Source organism: Ambystoma mexicanum, chromosome 13, assembly GCF_040938575.1.
Source record: "Ambystoma mexicanum isolate Mex_15411 chromosome 13, UKY_AmexF1_1, whole genome shotgun sequence".
Lineage (NCBI taxonomy): Eukaryota > Metazoa > Chordata > Amphibia > Caudata > Ambystomatidae > Ambystoma > Ambystoma mexicanum.
Window position 1 is genome coordinate 730,568,672 of NC_090938.1, and position 23,668 is coordinate 730,592,339.

Consider the following 23,668-nt stretch of genomic DNA (forward strand, 5'->3'; position numbering starts at 1 on the left):
TAATGACGGCTTATACTTCTATTCACAGATCTGCACCTGGGCCCGTACGTACACCGTTTGTTCACATAAATTAACCGTTCTTTTGTCAGATATTTACACACACACACATGCGCACACACACACACGTGTCTCTGCCAGTTTCATACAAATCTTTTATACATACACGTACACTGCGGGACTATGCAGTTGTACTCGCACCACTTGTACAGACACAAGTTGCATGCATGCAGCCTAGTTTTACAGATATGTGCACAGATCGTCATTCACAGACATAGCCACCTCCTCACCAAAAGTCACACTTGTGCAAATATGAAGACACGATTTCGCACACACGAAGACTCACTGAAGTGCACAAGCCGCCCCGTTATCAGTACATGCAAACCCGTGCATACATGCAGTGTTGACAGTAATGAATCAGCGGGCTAGTAAACCCAAAGCAAGGAAGTTCACGGTTTCGAATGCAAATGAAAGAGTTAGTCTATCATTGCCTTACGAAGATAGTTACAGGTGTTGGATGCCCCGTCATTTTTTGCTTTCTGAAACGTAAACACGTTTATTGTACAACCGAATTCTGCCAGTTCCCCTCCCCCTTCCTTCAAGCCCTGGCTTTGGAGGAAAGGGTTAATTGGTACCTTGTTAATTTTCTCTCCCCTCCTTGGCCCCCCTTTTCCTACTTTAAATTGGTCCCCGAGTTCATCATTACCCGCAGCTCCTGCTCATTATAGAGAGTTGTATAGCCTCAGTTCGAGCCCTGCCACCCCCCTGCCCTTTTCTCCCTATCCCCCAATTATTACACACACACACACACACCGTTCCCACAGCGCCGCTCCCAGGGAGCCAATCGCAACCGGCATCCGAGGGGTCCCCGGGTACCCGCCATCGCGGCGGGCGTTCGCGGTGGAGGCGCACCTGTCGCAGGTAGCCGCCGCGCCGGGAGAAGGAGCGACTGCGCGGGGGAGCAGCAGCAGCGGCATCCAAGGAACAAGCAGCCGCGCCGCTCGAGTGAGAACCGGCCGCAACCGCAGGCAGGAGGGAAGATCGACAGCCCGCTGCCCGGGACCGAACCGCGACTCGAGCTACAAAAAAAAAAAAAAAAAAAAAGACAACAAACAAACTACACGTCTGACACAGAAAACAGCTCCCCGAGGTAAGACTTTACCACAGGCAACACGCACCGCGTCTACGATAAGAACGGACCGAGGCACCTGAGGTGAGAAAGCACGGGCCTCGACCGAGGTTGGGCCCACCACACCTGTGGGGAGGCTGCGCACTCCTGGGCAGCGCCGACCGCTTCTTAGGTAAGGCACTTCGCACCGGCAATTCCAACTGAGTTTCCGATAGAAACGCATGATTCCTGAGGTGGAAAGACGGGCGGGTGTACAGCTACGGCTCAATCCTCCGCTCTCACGGTGGGATCCTAACGCGAAGTGACGGGGGGGGGGGGGGCAGGCTGGCCCCCTGAGGCGACCGCCGGCGTTACGCAGCTTGCTGCCGCGCCGGGGGCGGGAGAGGGGGGCGTCTCGAAACCTCTCTTCAGTCGCTGGAGCGTTTGTCGCAGGCTCGGGCGTTGGGCGCGCGCCTTTGTCTAACGGCAACAACCGCCCTGCGCCTCACGCCCCGCCCCCACCCTTGGTGCACAGTGCAGAGGGGCCCTGTCCGAAAGAACGGTCCAGTGTCCAGGAGGGTCCTGCGAAGAAGCGTTATATGGTTTAAATAATGCCAGTATAGCCCTCACATTCCTCTTATTACACCGTGGACCTGGGTGGATAAAGCTAATCACAAGTACAATACTGTCACCCGCACAGCATGGCTCTAAACGATCTAGTAGGTGCATTTGCCCACTGAGCTGTCTAATAAGGGAGTGGCACTGGAGGTAGTTCCTTACACAGGAGGCAGCCTTGAACATGTCCATTGAATTTGATCCCTAGGGCATTTAATCCTTTAAGGGATTTTTTATAGCACACATCTAGCTGGAAACCTATGGCGGTCTCTGCTAAGAGATGCTATGAAGGTGGTCTCCCTTTACCACCAAGGCTAAATCCATGGGTATGTGCCGTGCGAATAGGGATGGTGAAGAGCTCTTTTGCCCCAAGGGTGATTTGAACATAGCAAGGTCAAGCATGGCAATGGCATGAAGTTATCTCTGTCCTGCCTTTTGAGAGCTCAACCATCCACGCACGTGGAAGCAAGCTCTTCCTTCTCATCAAATACCCCTCCAAGGAACTTGGCTTTCTTTAGGGTAGAGGATACGGGTTGAATAGGCGCAGAGTTTGAGGTATCCTACCAACCCGCATAACGGATGAGCACAGTAAAACAAACATAAAGGATTGAATGTGGATGAATAATGGGACACTGTGGGGGAGAAAAAAACCTTCCCCAAGTAGAGAAAGACGAGCCAATCAAAAGATTGCATGGGAGACAAAATAGTGTCTGTTCTGGAAATCGACTCCCTCTGCTGTTTGATTAAAACCCTGCCCCCTGGTAGAAACAGGAGAGCAAAGCAACGGATTGAAGGCTCATTTGTAAATGGATGCCCCCTCTGTGTCCTTTCATCATAACGGACAGAAGTGGTTACCTTCCATAACAAATGGCCTCCATGTAGAAGTGTTCCCGGCCAGGGATTAAATGGGCATGGCCTTGGGGATTTAAAACAAGCAAACCATTGATTGAATTTGGGCTCTTCACTCACTCGTCAACCTGTAGAAAAGGATTACTACATAAAGAAAAAGGATGGAATGGGTATGAAGTCTGAAGAAGGCAAATGACTTAAGATGCAGAGAGGGTTATCCACGTCTCTCTGTTATGATATAATTGCTCTGTGTTGAGAGAGGCCAAGGAGTGAGTGGGCCTGGAGAGTGAACTTCCCACGTTAAATTGAACTGATACCTCCATAACATGAGCAGAGATATATGTGGGGGCAGTGGGGTCCTTTTTAATGGTGGCATCAGAGTACAATTGGAGGACAGATGAAGGCTCTTAATAACTTTTTAAAAAGTAGGGTGGCATGTCGCCACATCTGGAGGTGAAGTGTTAAAGAGACAGGCAGAGTTTAGAGAGGAGAGAGGTCCTTGATCACACGGGAGGTGAGAGCTTTGTTTCTAATTCCACAGTGAGAGGTGAGGGGCCTGTCCCTCATTACTCTGGGAGGTGAGTGTTGTGTGTTTGTTTACATTGTGGGACTTGAGAGGTCTGTTTCTGGTAGTGCTTTGGAAGGCTGTGGGGACTTCACTGATTGCACTAGTGGAGGTGAGAGGTTGTCTCTGATTTAATGTTGGAAGATGATGTGTCATTCCTTAACTACTGGTGCAGGTAAGTGGTCTGTTCTTACTTACACTGCCAGAGGTGGGAAGTCTCTCTGTCTGATACACTGTGGGATGTGGATTACAACAGGAGGTGAGTGGTTTGTCCCAGAGTACACATTGCGGGCTCAAGTGTCAATTTCTGATTAGATGGCAAGGTTTTGTGAGAGATCTTACCCTGTTTATAATGTGGGAGGAGAGAAGCGTTTCCTTGATAAGCTAAGAGCAATGAATCTTTACTTGATTTACACTTTGTGACATGAACAGAGCTCTCGAGTTGTCTCATGTGTTGCGTGAGTAACCTATAAATGCAGAATCACCAATACTAATTTGTGTTCTTATATATTGATTCATGCTGGAGGCCTCCGCTCAAGTTATCAACCGCTGAAGGTAAAGGGCTAAGCCAGACGTGACAAAGGATTCGAACTCGCAAAGTGTAGGAGAGCTTGCAACTCTTGAACAGTCCATGCAATGCTACCCTAGAGTGCTAATTAAAAACCACTAAGAGAGCTAGTCACGCATAACACACAAGTTGCAAACTCTGAACGAGGGCTCTTTTTTTTATTACAATAAGAGGTGGGCAGTAGGTTCTTGATTGCAATGTAAGAGGTGACTGATCTGTCCTTAATACCTGTTGCAAGGCCAAGGAGCATAGTGCACGTGGTGCCAGGGCACACTGACCCATACAGATCTTCCACCCTTAGTGTCTGCTTGCTCTTTCAGTCAGAGGTGCCATGGCCTAGCAGGGGTTGTAACCTCACCCTGGATTAAAGAACATTGGAAAATGCCACCTGATTAAGTTCAAGTGGTTTAGAAGAGTTAGTTGAAGTTCCCCCACATATTGGCGATTGTTTGTAAGTCACTGCAAGTAAAATGGATATGGCCAGACGTTGACCCCATCATCATTGTATATGGACTAAAGCTACACATGGCTGACTTTTATTTTGAGAGCCCACACTTTCTGATTCCATGCCACAACACACATATCTGAGAGAGGAAATGTCGGCCCCTCCATATCATTGAAATGGTATATTCCAAATAGCACAGAGCAATCAGCATCACACATTAATTACTGTGGAACAGGGGCAACCTTTTACAGTGGCAGGCTACGAGTAAGGCATAAAAAGTCACCCGCCCCCTCAATTCTACACATACACGCAGCACACCATTTCATACTTGCCAAAAGATCAGTATTACTAGCCAACAGCTATTGTTGAGTGCATCTTTCTGAGGTGTTTTTTTGGGAGATGTTCAAAGAATGTTTCGATTTCTTCATTTCAGCAGCTACATGTATGACTTTGTCTCCACAACTCTTTTGCACATGCTTACTAACATGCTCTTGTAAAACTGAGAAATGTGTTTGAACCATGAACGTTTTGGCAGGCTGGCACTGAAGTCCATGAATCAGGACTGTCCTAGAAAATGGAGGACATCTGGGTACTCTTGTATTCATGTTGCATTCCAATTTGAAAAGAATTCAGCGTTTTATGGCTATCCATTTATTTATTTTTACATTTGTATATCGCACATTGCGCTCGGGCATCAAGGCGCTTTTTCTTGACCAATTACTTGCAAGGAGAAACAAATACAAAGCCTGTTTGGAATAAGGGGCACATTACACACCACTGTATGGACAAGTCAGGTGGAGCATAGGTTCAAAGTTTATGTAAATAGAGTTTTTAGAGATTTCCGGAAGGCCCAGTAGGAGTTTTCCACCCGCAGAAATGGCGGGAGTAGGTTCCATTGCTTGGCTGCGATGGTAGGCAAGCTTGCGCCTCCAGCTTTTGCCCGTTTGAATTTAGGCCGAGCAAGGCATTGGGCACAGACCAATCTCATGGGTCAGAGTGAGGTAGCTCTAGTAACATTCTGCGAGAGGTAAGGGGGGGGCCTCCTGTGAAAGGCACCTGTGAGTGATTGATAGTGTCTTGAATTGAATCCCTTTGTGGATGGGAGCCAGTGTGCCTTTCTTCTTGCTGCACTGATGTGTTTGAGTTTGGGTATGTTCAGAGCTGCTGTGAGGGCATTGTTCTGGATGACCTGCATTTTCCTAATATTGTGTTCTGAGGTACCTGCAAAGAATGCTTTGCTACAGTCAAGTCTTGAGCCGCCAGTGGCTCGGGCGATTGTAAGGCAGCTTTCCATGGATAGGAAGGGTCTGGCTGCATTAATTAGCTTGGTTGTGTAAGCGGCAGATGATGGAATGTAACTCACTTGGCGTGTGAGGGAGAGTGTGGCGTCCAGGTAAACTCCTAGTATCTTCACCAACTGTGAGACTGCATCTGGATGCCCTCGATTACAAAGGCAGAGTTCTGGGGTTCAAGCTTTTTGATCACTGCTGAATCCATGATTCCCAAAAAGCCATGCAAGCTTCTGTGTTCCCCCATCTAGCCGGGTTAATACGCCCTAGGCTGCTGACCTTAGCCCTCAGCCCTTTTTTATGGCTGCACTCCACATGAAAGCTCAATTAGTATCTGCAGGATAAGGCATTGGATCAGATTATGCCTTTCCTTTTCTACATTTCAAAATGGCAGTGTGGTAGACATGGCCTTATATCTGGGTAATCCCCATTAACTGTTGACAGTCTTTGCTGGTACTTCCGACTGCAAATCCATTGTCTCTAAGCATGTAGTTCCGTGGCTTGGGATCTGGGGGTTTAGGTGTCCAACATGCACTGTTTCAATCCTCCAAGTTTTTTTCGATGCTGGGGCTATCCTCATATTTTCCCCTTTCTGCTGGCCTTCTTCTCTTGTCTGATTTTTGTTGGCATGGACAATGCTGTAGACTTCTGTTCACTCAAGGCACTCTGGGTCTCAGACACACTTTGGTTGTTGTTGCAGATGTCCCCAAGAACACACCAATTGACGATGATGGTTCAAGGATTTTATTGTTTTTGTAGCCAAAGGGCTGTCTGGAGGCTGTCCCTCTTCATGTCGTCTAGAGATGGATGTTCCCTCCTAACCCAGGCATCCCTCAACCCCGGATTGGTTGTTAGAGAACGGTAACCCCTACTAACATCTGCCTCCAATAAGGACGATTGCCTAAAGGCAGAATACTGTATCTACCTAAGTCTCCCGAGGGAACACTTTAGGGGGTCTCTGCTCTAAAATCCCCAAATATGACTCCAGGTTATAACTGTAATGCCCTTAAGACACTCAGGCCCACTTGATCTTACACTTACAGGTCTGACTAGTCCTCTCTGTAGCAACACAAGAAAATAACAAGTGTAGCTGTAAACACTGAGCGGAATCAATCACTTGGTTTCATATAAAAAAGGAATTTATTTGATCACCTTTTTTTGAAAAAGTGCAATTAGGTAAACAGAAACAGACATACACATGGAAAATAATTTCTTTTGCTGAACACTGCTTGCATTCCCGAGCATACCCATATGAATACTTATGCATGGACATACATTCACAAATAAAGTTTGAGAAACAATTGAAATAAACGCCTCACAAACTCAAAAGATACAATTGATGTCATAAAATCTAATATATGCAGAAATGCCTGTCAAAGTTTGATTTCAGCGCCATGCATTGACGTTTACATGCTCAACACTGGGGATGGGGACCAAGGATGCTTTGGGGAAGCATGCTCTGTTGACTGAACAATAATGCGGACTATGTCCCCCAGGAACTTACACGTGGTGCTTGAACCTTCACTTCTTTGACTGCAAATGTGTGTTCCAGCCTGATGAAGGCTGGGCCACCATCAAAATGTATGGCAGTTCCAACAGCCGAAGCTCGAGTTGGCATTTTATCAAGAGTCCTCTAGTCAGGAAGTGCTGTAGCAGTGGTTTTCATAATCACTGCAATTAGTCAAGCATTCATTGCTTTTGTATTTCAACAAATGCATTTAAATTGGTCTGCATACTCATGAGCTGGACACAGTGATGGATGTTCTTTTCACGCAGGTTACTAAGTTTCGTTATTGTCTCTTGCCTTTCGTTTGTGTTTTCGGTGGTTTTTGCAATGGTCACCTGCTGTCTAGTTATGGTGTTGGTCCACTGGTTGTGGGAGTGCAAAGGGAAGTGTTTCCTTGATTTTACCATCAGGAAGTTTTGTATCTATTATATTTTATGACATCAGTTGTACCTTTTCAGTTTGTGAAGGCGTTTATTTCATTTGTTTCTGAAACTTTATTTGTGAATGTATGCCAACGCATAAGTATTCACATGGGTCTGCTCGGGAGAGCAACCAGTGTTCAGCAAAATAAATTGTTTTCCTTGTGCATGTCCATCTCTGTTTGTTTATCTAATTCCACGTAGCACTTTTTCAAAAAAACCTTGATCAAATACATTCCTTTTTATATGCAAACGAGTGATTGATTCCTCTCAAGTGTACAGCTTACTCTTGTTCCTCTCTTGCGTTCAACCCACTTCAGACGGGCCTTTCTGTCAATTGAATAATGTGTGTGTCTTCTCCTTCTCTTGTCATAGTCCTATCTGTAGGTCTAGCTGTCACGCTACCTTATGTACTCCTCACCTCCTTCCTACTTCACCAACCGTCTGCCTCTCCCTCTCCCCCTGACACTTCCTCTTCTGTCCCCCCAAAGTGCCTCTCTTTACTATTTGGCTCCACCCTCTGAGCTGAGTGCCTACTACTCTTTCCCCTCTCCACAGCACTACTCTCCCCTCGCCACAGTAGCGCCACCACACCCACACAGTCATCCGCCTTTCACTTCCCCAGTGAGCTTTCTTTCAGTCTCTACTCTCCCCCTACTACTCTCACTTATACACCTTTCTCACACAGTCAAACCCCAGTACAACTCTCTCCCATCAGCCAATACCTCACCTTGCACACTCCTTCACCAATTCTCCAAGCTCCCGCGCCCATCTTTCGCCTGGTTTCTTGGTCCTCCTGCTCCTCCCTTTACGTCACTCAGACAAACCACACCTTCCTGTTTCCTGTCCTCCCTTTTATCCTCCCCCACCCCTTCCCCTGCCATTGGCTATCTTCCTCGGCCGGTTCATCAGGGAAATCACTGACTGTCCTTTTCCGCGGGTAGGTTTGACAATTGGGCAAACATTCAAAAGGTTATTAAACCCCACCCCTCTTTTATCTGCCCGACCACCGGCCTCCTGCAATGGCGGACTGCAACAGTTAATTTTCCAGTTTCTATGAGTTTCTCCTAGGAGTTTATAGATACCGGCTTAGTGAGGGTGCTGCTTCATGGTCTCATACAGGTACGCTTAAATTCTCTTTATGTGAGTCCCGCCTCATGATCTGGAAACTGACTCGCACTGGCGTTGTACTGGCACGTGTTGTTATCTGCTGTCAGGCTCTCTGTGAGGTTCCAACTGAGGGTGGTTGCATAGTTTCTTGCTCTGTTCAGGCTTCTCTGTAGCTTGTTCTTCCACCTGTTGGTCCAGCTCATTCTCTGTGTGTTTGCTGGTAGTCTCATAATGCATGCTGCAGATTCGGCCAGACAAAGGGAAAGACACTGGCCAGAATGGGGTTACGCAAACATGCAGTGGTACTGTGGTCATGCGACCTGGCACATGGGGAAGGGTTAGGGACTGCGGCACTACCAGTTCCACTGCCAAGCCTCTGGGGAAGGACCGCCACTGCTGTCAACTCTGGTAGGCCTCTCACCCCAGGCTGAGAGGGGTTCCTATTCCACCTGGCATGGACAGGTCTCTGGCCTTGTCGCAGTGCTCAGGTCTATCTCAGGGCTCTGTGGACTCTTTTCTGTAACACTGTTGGATACAAAGTGCTTGGGACTCAGGGACGTCATTTAGGGGTCACCAGGGGCCGCACTTTATTTTGTTGTTTTTTTTGGGTTACACATTGAAGCTCCTGGGCTGTAGCCAGTGCCATGTAGCTCTTTGTTTCTAGTGTGGCTGACTTTTTTTGTTCTGGCTTCATAAAAAAACAGGGGCTTCCACAAGTATAACACACAGTGACCCTAAATAAGAAAGAATAGGAATAACAAAAAAATGGTCTTTCTGAAATTATATACATTAATTGGTAGAATTATTAAAGGTTTATTTCAGGTACACTTTAGGGGGCGAGTCACTGATTTAGTCTGTTCTTAAACACCTCAAATTCACAATGCAGACAAAATACTCCAAAAAACATTTAGAGTAGAAAAAATATCCATTTCAGACTATGTATTTTGCTTTTCACAAGTTGCAGTTATAGCATGTTTATTTCTGCTGATACATATGGTGACATTCTTGTATGAAATGTTTATTGCGTTACAGTGATATTGTAACCATATTTTTCATAGTGTGCTTAGGAACAATGCTATGTGATGCCACTTCCTGCTTTGTCAAGGGGTAAAAGGACGTGTTCCATCGCTTCCTGTGATGTCACTTCGGGGTGGGGTCAAATGCCATCATTTCATGTGATGTCATCAGAGGTCAAGGGTCATGGGATTTCACTTCCGCTACCCCTGGCATTTTGGTGAAATGATGTCCCTGTTGGGACCTGCAGCCCAATGAGTTGTTTGGTTGGTAGAAGAACAGGGAGCCGTGCAATATTGTTTTTCTGATGCGTTGATACATGCAGATTGAAAGGAAGTGTGCTCTGTGTGCAGGGTAAGCGTCTTATTGTTTTTGGTGCGTGCCCCATTTGGATGCGGTCTAAGTGTACTCTGAGGTGGATACACATGTTGTGCACACAGGTGAAGCAAAAGAGTCCTTGGAAATAATGTTCAAAGTGTTCCCATTTTGCATATTTTCAGCAAGCCCAACCCTTTTCCGATGAGATCATTTGAAAATAAAATTGGTGACCACACAAAAGAGGCCCAGGGTGCAGAGGCCTACTGTCGAAATGTCCAGAGTGCCCTATAGGCCCACCGGGAAATCTCCAGAGTTCCCTATAGGTCAGTCCACCCCTGCCCAGGGTGCAGAGGCCTACTGGGAAATCTCCAGAGTCCCTATAGGCCCACCGGGAAATCTCCAGAGTTCCCTATAGGTCAGTCCACCCCTGCCCAGGATGCAGATGCCTACCTGGAAATCTCAAGAGTTCCTCATAGGCCAGACCGCCCCTGGTTGTGCATCTTGTTGATTAAGTGTCTTTGGTTCAAGCTTGGGTGTTTGTGGCGACACACATAAGTCTGTGTCAGGCAGTGCCTTTCCGTGGTTCTTGTCCTTGGGTTGGTCTAGAGCAGGGGTCTCCAACCTTTACGCTGTCAAGAGCTACTTGTAGTTAATTGCCAATCAGCGAGAGCTACTGGGGTGGTGATGTCCATGAGTATGAGAATTTGCACAACGATTTGGGACCTATTTGGCTGTGTATATAAAAACGGAATGACACATGCATTTAACATGATATTAATAACTTACATATCTGTATTTCATTATATTTTATTAATAGCTGTCTCCTAAAAATTGTTAAACACATCAGAATGTAAAAACCCAATTGGGACATTCAATCTTAAAGCTCACACGACATGCTAATAACCAGTGTTCATTAATCTGGTATGTAGCTTTAAACAGCAATGGCACTCAGATGCTGTCAGACGGGTTCAAAGTTTTGATTTCAGAAAGTTTGTCAGAAAAAAGCAGATTCGCAGAGATAGGCCATCATAGTGCTAATACGTTCTGTGTCATATTTTTGCACCTAACTGCACACCTGACATGGCAGGCATAAATTCAGGGCAGTTTATAAAATGTCTTACAAAAGACTTGGTTGCAGGTGTCATTGCGCACTTCACAATTGTGCCATCTTTAAAAGTACATTTTGTTTTTCATCAAATAATGAGCAACGTTGAAGGATGTCTCTGTAACAGCATTTGCATTGCAGGTTTAGTTTACCTACTTTTTAGGATCGCAGGCAGCCTCATTTGGAAAATTCTTTTTGTAAATGTGTGTGTATTACTGCAAAATACCTATGAACGTTTTTTCCCATTGTAACTTGGGCGCCATATTATACAGATGAACATTTTATTTTAACGCGTGAAGAAAATACATTGGTCTGGATGGAAATGGTCTTTTGGCTAGTGCATCTCCATCTGACCCCAGGATTTCAACATAGATAGTTTATTTGGGTCTTTTGGGGCTGCATGTGCAAAATCAATTGGAGTACTTCAATCAATGTGTTATATGTTTTTGAAAAGAAATTCAGCATATACCCCATTCTGCTTTGTCAAAATATAAAATCCTCTGGCAATTTAGCATATGCCCAATTCATGCAAGTAGCTCACATGCCAGGTCACAGAATTCATCCAAGGAACTGTAAGCCAAGGCTTACTTTGTTGGCCTGCCTTAAACATTGTTAAGTCAAAATAATTGGCAATATTGAAAAAAATAACATGTGGTAATCATGTGATGAAGTTATATGCAAAAAAAGTGTAAATAACAGGGTTAAAATAAAATTCAGTCTTATAGTGATAACTTGAAATGTGCACAAATCATATAACAACTCAACCAGACAATAGGCATTGTGTTAGTAATATTCTGAGCAAAGAGAGTATGGTTGTAGCGAGGGGCGACTTATTCATAATGTGTGGCGACCTGCCACCCGTCTGCCCTTTACAAAGGTGACAGTATCACAGAGAACAGCTCGCTGGAGCGTGCCTCTCCCTGCAGGAATCATGCAGACAATTCTGGTGCATGACCAATGGGCCATGCCTTGCTTGCACATACAGTTGTCTCTGACCTATTGGAATTTTCCATGTGTCAAAGAATTACTTGTAATTGTATGGTGTTTTTCACCATTTCAACCCAGTATTGAAAGGCTGAAAATCCCCAGCAAGAATTTGAACATATGCATACAGTTTCCCCACAAATCTCTGTAGATCTCCTGGATTGTGTACCTAGCCAAAGGGCATCACTCTATTATTTGTTCTCACATCCCATGGCTGCCTTAAACATTGTACCACCCTGTGTTGTATACTGCTCTGCTGCCTAGTATCTATGATTAAGCTAAATTAATCCTATACATATCAAAATATATACATACAAACCACGACTCCCTTTCCCCACCTTATTGCGTTATTCATACTCTTGTTTCGTAAAACATAGGCTAAAACAGAACTCTCAAATAATGTATTTTTTAAGTCCTGCTATTGATAGCACATGCCATTTTAAATGTCTGTTTAGTTTTATAAATGTAAGTGGAGAAGGACTTGAATGCAGTGCAGCTAGTATTTTTCCACATTTCCTAAATGTGAAATTACTGTTAGCGCTTAAATTCCTGTATTGGGATACGCATAGAGGTGTGCTCCTCCATATCTCGGCAAATTCCACCTTCAGCTTTAATACAGTTGGCGTTCTAGTGCCTTAAAACAGAGAACTCAGTTTCATCAAATGAAAAAACAGTTTTACCATAAACAGCAACCAGTAACGTTAGATGTGCCTTTTCACAGCTGTAGCTTTATTTTGCCCATTCTGATTGAAAGCCTGCAATTACCAGCATGCAAAGCAATGCTAACCGAAATAAATCTAAAACGCAGTGAGAATAAAACGATCTCAGACCCAGCTTTGTTTCACATGGCATGCAGATTTATGCACCCCTTCCCTTTCTAACCAGCCATCATTTGCACCCCTGGCCGAGAATGGCCACAACACACATTTCCCATTTTGGTATTGATAGCTATCCCCTTGTTGGGACACTGCCCTGGGCCCTTCAAGCCCTGATGCAGCCTCTCCTGTCACTGTACACACAGCTTTTGATGGTTTGCTTTGCAGAAAGAGGAGCGGGATGGGGCAGGGTAAGAGGCACAGGGACTTCAGGCAGCAATACAAACACACAGTGCTCATTTTGGTGTCTGTTGCAAAGAGCTACTCAGAAACCTCAGGCAAGCTAACAGTGGCTCACTGTCTACTGGTTGGAGACCCTGGATCTAGAGTGTTATGTGGTGTGGTGGGGGACTAAAAAGCTTAGTTGGGGCAATGCAGATAGCAAGGAACATCAGTGCTAACAGCAGGAAGCTAACACCACAGTGCACTTTATCGAAGAGAATACATCTCGGTGCAAGTAGCAGGAAGCAGGCATCACAGCGCAAATAACAATGCACCATACCAAGGAGCGAACCACACAATGTGAATAGTGTGACCCGTAGAACGGATCTATCACGGGTAGTAAAGCTCAGTGACAACGCGCTCGTCTTGGAAACAAGACAATGCAGAACTACACAGGTTCGAATCCCGGGTCCATGCTTAGAAAACTCTTCGGTATTAAGCGTGTTATAAATAATCAATTATACAATACAATTATACAATCACAGTGCAAAGTGTGTTATATATGGGAGGACGGCAGGGCGGCTGATGTGGGGAAGTGGCGACAGAATCCTAGAAACCAGCAAGCACTGTGCAGCAATAAGGTAGTAGTTGGAGCAAGAATGTGTTCGTCCGGAGACCTCTGCAATGCCTTGGTTAACCTTTGAACACTCACTGCACTCCCCCCTGTCTCAGAGTGCTGGGACAAAAACGTTTGTTGCACGGAAAGGAGTAGACCCCTACTCCCACTTGAACTGGGAATCTAAACCAACACAACAAAAAGATGTTCCTGGTGGACAAAGTTAAATACTCATTTGAAATGATGTAACTAGCAGAGTAAATCTGATACATTGTGTACCCAGGTATCAAGACACAAAGATCAGGGTACATTCATTCATGCCTGATCTATTTATTTTATGAAAAGAACAAACTGTATCATCATGTGACGTTATTCAATCATATCACAGATATGATAATTGCAAATTCATATTCATCTCTTTATCAATCAATTCGCACAGTAGATGTTATTTTAACTGGTGTAAATAGCCCACTCGTGCACATTGGTGCCGTTTTGCAGGGGATGCCGGGGACTTTTGGGGTGGAATGGGGAGTCACATACCTGACTGCACCAACTCCCATAAATTGGGTCTTGGAAATACACGTTGTGGCAAAACAAGACCACTCTTTTATAGGGTAAATAGATATTTCCTAAGGCGTCAAAGGGAAGGAATCAATCGCAAGGAAGCCTGCAATCTAGGATACTGGCCTTCAACTCTGCCTTGAACAACTGCTGCCTTCCTACATGGGAGTGCATTTTAGAGTCTTCTTTGCTAATATCTCCCATGATTCTGCCCAGCGACTGGGCAGCACTAGCAGCTCTTTATAATCTGCATGCAAACTTTGATAATTTCACACATTTGTAAGGGAACAACATTAAAGAGAAATTAGTAAATATAAAGCAAATCTTATCCGACCTGGACAAATAGGTCACAAAGCTGATATCCTAGATAAAACACAGAGGAGATTTGTATTTATTTATATTTTTGTAATGCGCTACAGTGAGCTATAGTGAAATCTACAAATATGAAGGCGCGTCATGCAGTTTATTACAGCATGATATGATATGATAGGTTATTTATAACGCGCTTAATACCCAGAGGTTTCTAAGCACGGACCCAGGGATCGAACCTGTGGTGCTCCGTATCGTCTTGCTTCCAAGGCGAGCACGTTGCCTACTGAGCTATCCTCCCGAGAAACACACTTTCTGCATAGGCTTTAATGACATGCCTTTTCACCAAAAACTCCCTGTACCCATACCACTCAAACATTTCTCTCTGGAGGGCGGGTGAAATCAGAAGATTTCCCTTTGGGCGTGTGAGAGCCCATTGAAGTGTATGGATGGCTTAGGGGCTTGGCGGGCAAGTGAATGGATTCCTTGGCTGGTGACACACGCCAAAAGCGTGTGAGTTGAGAGGTCTGCTGTACCTCATATCCCATGTTTGCCATAATTGGAAGCTCTCAGAAAATGTTAAGAACTGTGACAAGAACCTATGAGCCAAGTGAAGCAACAGCCGTTCTGTGTTCCTATCCCGGGAGGCAGTACACAGATGATCCCTCAAATTCGGACAACCCTCCCTTGCTTGCTATGTCATCATTATAACCATGGTTCTGCACCACTAAATCAGTATTCATCGGTGTACATTAACCCATCACGCAGGTCCGAGTTCGATGGACGTCAGCCGCCGGACAGGCTGCTCAGCCACAATCACTTGCTAAGTCAGCAGGTACGTGGAGGATTGGCGAGTTTTCGAGAAACACAGGAGCATTGGCAGGAATTGCTGGTAAACTTACTTGAATGGCAGGAGAAGGAGATGCAGATCTGTGTTGCCGCAATGACATGTCCGCCTAAAATGAAGATGATTGAGTCCATTTTTAAGCTCTTGACGCATGAACCACAACCCAACCAACCACTGACCAGAGAGGGGTGTATGCTATACTGCACACAAAGCTTATGAAGGAAGGAGAATTACAGAGCTGGACAAAGGGACATCAGGCAAGGATAAAACCTGCACAGGTGAGGAGGAGGGTTCAACCAATCACAATCTTTATTAGGCATATTTAGACATTGGACACTATTGCAGTGAGGATAGCCAGAGAATAAGTGAGTTGGGTCGGCTGTCCAGAGAGGTATAGTAGCTGGAAGACGATCAGGCGTAGAGAGGGGAAAGCAGAGCATATAGGATTCTATAACTTTGTACCCAAGAGGACCCAGGAGGCCTAAAGAGAACTCTTCTACAATCCTGTTGAGGGTTGCTGTAGCTGAAATCCTGGTAAAGGTCAGAGATCATTAAGGAGGAGGGCATTATCATCAGCTTGCTTGGGCTGGTAAAGTCTTTTGATTACCAGGAAAAGGGCAGGTGTGCTTATAGCCCTCTACAGTCTCTAACACTAACCCCATAAAATGCTCAGGCATTGAGAAGGAGATCAGTTGTGTATTGTTAGAAACCTAAAGGCGTCTCCCTGTCTAGTCCCCCAGGGATCTGTCTTCCAGGTGGCCGTGACACGGCCATCACTATTGGATACAGTTCCTGCGGGTGCACCAGTAAGGGAGGATCAACTGGATGGGGGGGGTCCTCGGGGAGTGGAAGTGGGAAACCAATGAGTGAGACGCGGTATCCCCCTTCTTATAACACCTTTTCCCCATCCTACCCCCTAGGATACTGAAACACTCTCCCCCCCACCCCCTTCCCGACACAAACAATTTTGCACACCACGAAAGACGGCGGACAAACACCAGAGCCATTTACCTGACATTTCCCAACACAAGGGTCAGGCAATTGACCAGAATCACACACACCTGATGGCCCTTTCCCTTCCCCACAGGGATAAAAGGTGGAGCACGAGAGCACAATACGAGCTAGGCAGACCGCACAATGAGAGAGCTAACTCCGCACAGCAGTTCAAGAGGAGGAGAAAGACGGTGCAAACCGAGAGGGTGACAAGGGGAGAAGCGACCGTGCCCTTTCAGACCAAGGCCAGTGAATCCTCCACAAAAGGAATCGCAAGACCGCGAACAATAGCCAGCATGTATTACAGCAGATGTCAATGGTACATGGGGCCCTCCTCCGATGATAACCAAGCCGGGGAGAGACGCTTGCAACCGTGGTACCAGCCATGACTCCAGAGACAAGAAAAGTCAAGCGGTTCATCACAGCCGGTGAGTCGAGGGGAGAGCCGATAAGAAACCGAACTGTGTTGAACCAAAGTAGCAAACGGCTAATTGCAGAAAGCACAAAGAACTGTTAATGTAAAAAGGGGAAAACCAGCTACAGGGGAGTCAGGTACCACGTGGGTGCTCACTCGGGAAACTATAAGCGATTACCCTATTGTTGAAACTATTGTTACCAGAAGGCCTTGGGAAAGGCGAAAAGAGGATCAAAGTGGTCATATGGGGTCTAGTAAAATCCTCTGTCAGTCGAGTCTTTGACCGGCAAATGATCGTGAAGCTAAGGGAATTGAATCCCGCATCATAAAACCTGTTCAAGGTAATTGTGTAACTGACAAAACTGGCAAGAGTGAACCTGACAGAGAGATGCCGATAAAGAGGGGGCGAAGCCAAAAGTCCCGATAAATAGTGTGTTGACAAGAGTGTACCCGGCAGAGCGTTGTCCACATTGAACTGTTTAAAAAGACATTAAGATTTGTGAATGTCACAGAGGAGATTGTGTTGAAAGCCGTAGTGAACCCGACAGAGGGAGGCTAACATTCGAGAAAGGCCTGAACACAGAAGAAGAGAAACCAGGGTGGGGGGGGGAGACATCCCCCAACGAGCAAGCAGAAAGGACCTTTTGTTTATTGTTTGGAACACATCAGGTCCTCGCAGGCAAGAGACTTTTTATAGAAAAGAGACTTAACCACCGAAGGTCCTGATACCTGAGAGTGGAACTGTAGTCTCGTACTAGGAAAGCTTGAGCGCGTGCTGTGCTCTGGAGTCGCGCCTTGTCCTGTGTTCAAAACCTGGGGAAAGGAGACCCCCACTACCGCCTCCTGACTTATTATTTGTGAACACTTCTTTCTTTCCTTTGAATCCTATCCCATACTCTTTGTTTATATTTACCGTAAGGCTTAGCAATAGGTTTTTCTTAGTATAAGCCCTTTTATTTGACAAGACGCCACTAGGACTGCCTTATTTTTATTTGATGGTTGTAGCTTGGTCCCATCTTAGATTTAGGTTTAGTTTAGGCGTCTCTGTGCATATACAGTGGAATAAAGAACCTTGAACTGTGATCACTTGTGTCTGTCTTTACTGTTGCCACCATGGGTTCATTACAGTATGCTGCATGCTTTTATCCAGGAGGGTGCCCTTTGAGAAGGAGAGCACCTAAGTCATTAGTGGTCTCCAGCCCAGGAGTGGGCGATCCTTGACTGGTCAATAAAAATGGCTACAGTCTGACAAGCACTCTAGCAATTGGGGAGAAATGGCTGTAGGTAAAATATAATCGTGGGTATCCTCTAAGGCAGGGGGAATACATTTGTACTTGCTGATAGATACCTAGTGCAACAACATTTGAGAGCCTAGGAAGAGAACCTGTGGAGACCCAGAGGGATGTAGAGGTAATCACAAGGACACATGGGAAGCTTTGCATCAGACACCTTGGGACCTGGGACATTAGGTCATAGGAAGACTAGAGTGTTTGGCAATCGATGTAGCAAGCCTGGTAAGGGATCCCTTTGCACCACTTTAGTTGCCTTTCAATCCTGACCCCATTTACCTTGAAATCCCCACTTGAGCTTACACTCGCATATGACCACCTTCTTGTGTAAAATAAAGAGTTCTGAATTAGAAATGTGAGTCTCTAGTGCCCTCTTGGTCCCTCTCCATCATAGCACAAAAAATAAGCTTTTAATTGCATGTGAAATCTTGGGGCTGAAATAAAATAACCAAAGATTCTTCCCACTGTACAAGTCTTGATAATTATTTTTTGTATTTATTCGTTTGTGGAGCGTGCATAACCCGGAGGTATCTGGACGCTGATTGCAGTAATTAATAGGTACAGATGGTTAATAACATTTCTTCGACTGATGATTTTCATACATAGAGGTATTGAATGTGTGGATTACAAGTCATTTTTTTTTTGGAACAACATTTTTTTAGAGTTTTCAAAAAGCAAGTATAATACAATAAAATCGTAAAACCAGTAAATATCAACCCTTTCCCTTAAACAGTCTAGACCTATCCTCCAACCATTAATATCTGCAATGAAGAACATATCAACCCTAATGCTATTAGAAAGAAGGAGGGAGAAAGAGAAAAAAATTAAAAAAGGGAAACAACCCCCAACCCACCCCTTTTTGACTAATCACCCCTCCGCACCGGCCATCCAGGAAATTATATACATTGTTATTACACATCATGTAAACACCTGTAATTACACAAACTTAAAACTACAATACTGTAATATCAAGAATGAAAAATAGAAAATTGTACTTATCTACGCAGTCATCCATTCTCCGGAAAGAATACTCAGGCCAGGTCCAAGTCCAAAAAAGCCCCCCAAATTTTCAAGAATACCGATTCCTTCTTCTGCATTGAGTAGATCACTCTTTCAATATTACAGATGTGATACATTTCCTATAGCCAAATATCACTTCTCATAATTACAGGTCTTGTGTGAAGAGCCAGGTTTTAAGGCCTTTGCGGAAGGCTCATAAGGATGGTTCTGATCTTAGAGCAGGTGCTAGGGCATTCCAGTATTTAGCAGCTTCTACGGGGAAGCTGCAAGCCCCATGCTTTTTGTAATTTGAATCTGGGGACCGTGAGAAGGTGTGAGTAGGCGACCCAGGTGGGTCTATTAGATTGTGATTTGGAGAGTCTTCTCGACAGGTATTTGGGTGCAGTATTTGAGAGGCATGTGTGTTTTAATGAGAGTGTGGCTCCAAGGAAACACTTAAGAACCTCGGCTCCCAATTCAGTTACTTTATGATCGACAGCATCAAAATCCCTGTAGCTAACTCAGTGAAAACACTGGCTGCCTACCTTGACTCAAACCTAACGAAAACAAGGCAATTTAATGCCATCGCTTCATCAGCGGCTTACCATGCCAAACTCATGACAGCAGCCAGACCCTTCCTCTCCAAGGACAACTGCATCACGATTGCCAGAGCTATCACAGGATCAAGACTAGACTACTGCAATGCACTGTTTTTGGGCACTTCCACTAAAAACATGGCCAAACTTCAAACTATACAAAACAACGGTCTGAGAGCAGCCACTGGACTCCCCAAAAAAGAGTGCATCACAACAGCCAGGAAACGGGAACACTGGCTCCCAGTAAGAGAGAGAGTCCTCTTTAAAGCCCTTTCCCTTACTCAGAAGTGTATCCACCACACTGCTCCACCCTACCTCTCCGAGAGAAATCACCCCACAATCTCTACCAGACCGACTAGAACACCTTATGCAAACATGCTCGTAATTACCAGAGTCAAGAGAGCCCGAGCGGGAAGTGCTAGCTTCCGAGACTTATCAGCTCTGCAATGGAATGCCCTACCACCACCCTTGCGAGAAGTCTCCCACCTAGCATTCCGCAAAGCTGTGAAAACTATGCTCTTCAACTAAAACCCATCCAATGACTGACCAATACATGGTACCTGCCACATGCCTAGGATTATCATATTGTATGTACCTGCATAATGTATGTATGTGAATGATTGTACTCATATGCCCTGACACCTATCCTATTCGCATGTATGTAAGTCCTTTGTAACTAAGATTGCCACAAGTAAGAGTGCCGCGATGCCCTTGGGCTGTATGTGTGCTATATAAATGTAAAAATAAATAAAGTGTTTAAAACCTAATGCGTTCACAAACTGGGAGACAGTGGACGTTGCGTCTAGCAGCGGATATATAGTTCTTTTTGGGATGTCCAAAGCTGCTCTCAGTTTTTTTTATTTTTGTAGGATCTGGTGATTTTTGATGTTGCTGTTGGTAGTTCCTGCAAAGAGAGCATTGCAATCGTCTAACCTGGAGAGAACCATGGTTCTTTGTCATAATTCTGCATTTTAAAGCCTGAACACAAAAAAGGCCGATTTCATTTGTCCGTTTTTGTGCAGGCTTTAAAATGCAGTATTATTATATAGAACCACCTCTCTTTCCCCACCCTCTCCAGCTCATTCTCTCGTTAATTGGGGATCTGGGGGGTTAACCCCCTGAACTCCCTCTTTCCCCATCTACCACCCCCTTCCCACATCTAAACACGCATTCTCCCCACACATTCTCATACAAACAAATACACGCACACACACATACACTTTTAAACGTACCTGTCACTCCCGCGTCGAGTCTGCCTGGTCACACAGAACCTGTCTGGCTCTGCACGCATTCATGTGTGGCAGGGACCTGTCAGTCCGATTTAGAAAGACTGCTCCGTGTGGTCACTGAGCAGACTTTCTTAATCCATTATTTTTTCCATTTAAATTTCTTTTGACCTAGGACCGAGGATAAGGGCTCTGGCAATCGTGATACAGATATCCGTAGACAAGAATGGTCTGCATGCAATGATAAGTTTAGAGGTGCATGCTGCAGCTGAGGTGACAGCATTATGTGTCGGGTTAGTGATAGTGAGGAGTACAGGTAAACTCCTAGTGTTTTTATCTCTTTGAAGACTGGGATAGTGTTACCTTCAATGATGAATGATTTGTAGACAACGTTGAGTTTGTTTATGCGTGCTTGCACTCCGATAAGGAGCAGCTCAGTCTTCTCGTCATTTAAGCATCTCTTCATTTGTTGGGAGGTTGTTTCTTTGAGCACTTGAGTGACACCATTATTGTAAAGAATGTACATCAGCAGCAGGGTTCCTGCTGTAGAATTTTAATTGAAGGGGATGCAGAGGTTTGTACATTCTAGCCGTGTCCCGATGATATCACTCGCTTGCTGCGCCTAGATATTCAACCTAAACCTCACTGAAGAGGACAACATGTGTTTTTATTCAGTGATAATTGGGGTTTCTTGGTTCACAAAGCAGGTGGTGTGACTGATTTCTAAAAGGCTGGGTCCCTTATGTAATGGCACCGATTGGCTAAACATGATATAAAATCCTGCCTATATGTATTCCCAGTTATTTAAACTCATTTGTTCACACATATCCATCAGTTTTTGTTCTCTCCTTAGCATTTCGAAGTGGACTGAGCATGTCCAGACAGGACTCCTTCCTGTGCTGAGAAGGCCCTGGTCCGCTTCTCTAACAAAGCTAAAATGAGTTTGTTTTTACATTTTACCTTGCGTGGACGGGTCTTCGGTTGGAGTTGGGTAATTGCTCTGTGAGAGGTTGGAGGTCTGGTGGAGAAGAGGAGCCTGTTTCACATTTCAATGTTGGCCATAGGGATCTAAGGAACATTACACTGTGAAGATCCCGGGACTCAATTTGTCCATTAGAGCACACTTTGAAGTGAGAGGCAGATCCTCTCTTGTCCTGTCAGCGGTGACGGGTATTTTTTCCTGATTACAATAGAATAGTTGAACATGCCTATGTGTATCCAACCCCTCCTTCTTTGTCATAGTGCCTGGTAAAAAGAACCAGGCTTGCTAACCCAAAGGTCAGTGACCCTAGAGACAGAGAAGAAGCCTGAGTAGGGTCAATTAAGAAACAGGGATATTTCACCACCAATTGTTGAACTGTGTTGCAAAATTGATGGGTGCTTGAAATGCATGCATTTGTAGCAACCAAGCCTTACCTGAGGTTTTGCAAGGGTAAAGTCATTTTGAGAATGAACGCAAAATTATAACCTAAAGTGATATATTATTATTATTTTTTACATCTGAACGAACCAGTGATCCTGCCAAAAAACTCTTATATCCCACCACTTTCCTCCATATTTAAGGGAGTTCTGTTCCATGCAGTCAGGATCAGGACATTTCTATCTAGCATAAAATATTTACCCTCTTGAATTTGTGCGTACACACCCATTGCCCCCCAGGCACAATGCACAACTTTGCTCGAAACTCCTCTCTCTGCACTTGGCAGGACTGGATGCCTTCCAGCACATTGTTTTTTTTCCTCTCAGTTCTTCCTCTGTATTTGTTTGTTTTTCTTTTTTTCTTTCTCTGATACCTCGGCTTCAGGCATCTCACTTTGACTAGTCCCGGTAAATCCGGATTTACTACACGAAGCAGTTGAAAGTGCCAGGCTCCAGTGGCAGACCCATCCTCCTTGCACTAGTAGTGCTTGGGCTGGATCGATGCTGGTACTTTTGTTGGGAAGCAAAGCCCTTTTGGCACATGCACATGCTCCATGCTTGCAGCTCTAAGTGGACTAATATTGTCAGGCTCCTCCCCAGCACAGTCAAGGCTTTATTACCCTGAAGAGGAGGAGATGGATGAGTGATTCTTTCTTTCATGGTACCTTGTGCTGGTGATCCTTTCTGGGAGTTCACCAGTTGCCGGAGTGTGGTTCTGCCATGCCTCAAGCTACCAAGTGCAATCCAAAGATTCACCACTCTGGCTATGTCTTGGGTTGTCACCAAGTATTCCCTTCTAGGGACCACAACCAGCACTGCTCCCAAGGATCCCCATCAGAGGCTAACGGGCACACTTGAGGAGCCGCACACCACAGCTAATTCCGCAAAAGCAACTCAACACCGCCACTGTAAGCCAGCCGAGGCTAACTATTTACTACAATGGCTTTGCATCTCAGGGTATCAGCCTGTCACCAACAACTCTGCTGAGGTTTCACAAACCCCTAATCGGACAATGGCGACTTCACTCTGACGCCCCTGTTCTCAACTTAGTCGCACTCTAGGCACCGGTCACCTGACATATGTTCGCCTGCACAGAATGACAGTGCAGAGGGGCACATTTCAATGAATGTCATTTTGCAGCCTACAACCGTGGCACAGCTTGTCACTTCTGTAACTGGGCACATTGTCGAATGGAGGAAATGCTCCTCTCCGCTCATTGGCTCATTGGGCAGAAATGTTTTCCTGCCTAAAGTGGAGTGTTTAACATCAACCCAAATGTTGCTTCCTCCGGCTTTTAGTTTGACTCCTATCTCGTTGCCACTTCAGTATTCCGACCCATTTCTCAGGACATCAAGTCACCTCTTAGCAACTAGGCATTGATTGAAATCCTTGTCCTTTCAGCCAATTCAACCGCCTTCCTTGAAAGAATATTTTTCTTCACTTTTCAGGCCCTTATGCAGACTCAATC

The 23,668-nt window shown here is 45.2% G+C and overlaps 1 protein-coding gene across 3 annotated transcripts in view; it reads left to right on the forward strand.

Moving 5' to 3' along the window:
* Window positions 1–788: 788 nt before the first annotated feature.
* The window catches only part of LOC138521832 (LIM/homeobox protein Lhx9-like), a 202,890-nt gene continuing 180,010 nt past the window's right edge, over window positions 789–23,668 (forward strand). For 2 of the 3 annotated variants that reach the window (XM_069634952.1, XM_069634954.1), the window contains exon 1: window positions 789–1,147. The gene's annotated coding sequence lies outside the window, so the exon portion shown is untranslated. The other variant, XM_069634953.1, reaches the window with a different exon arrangement.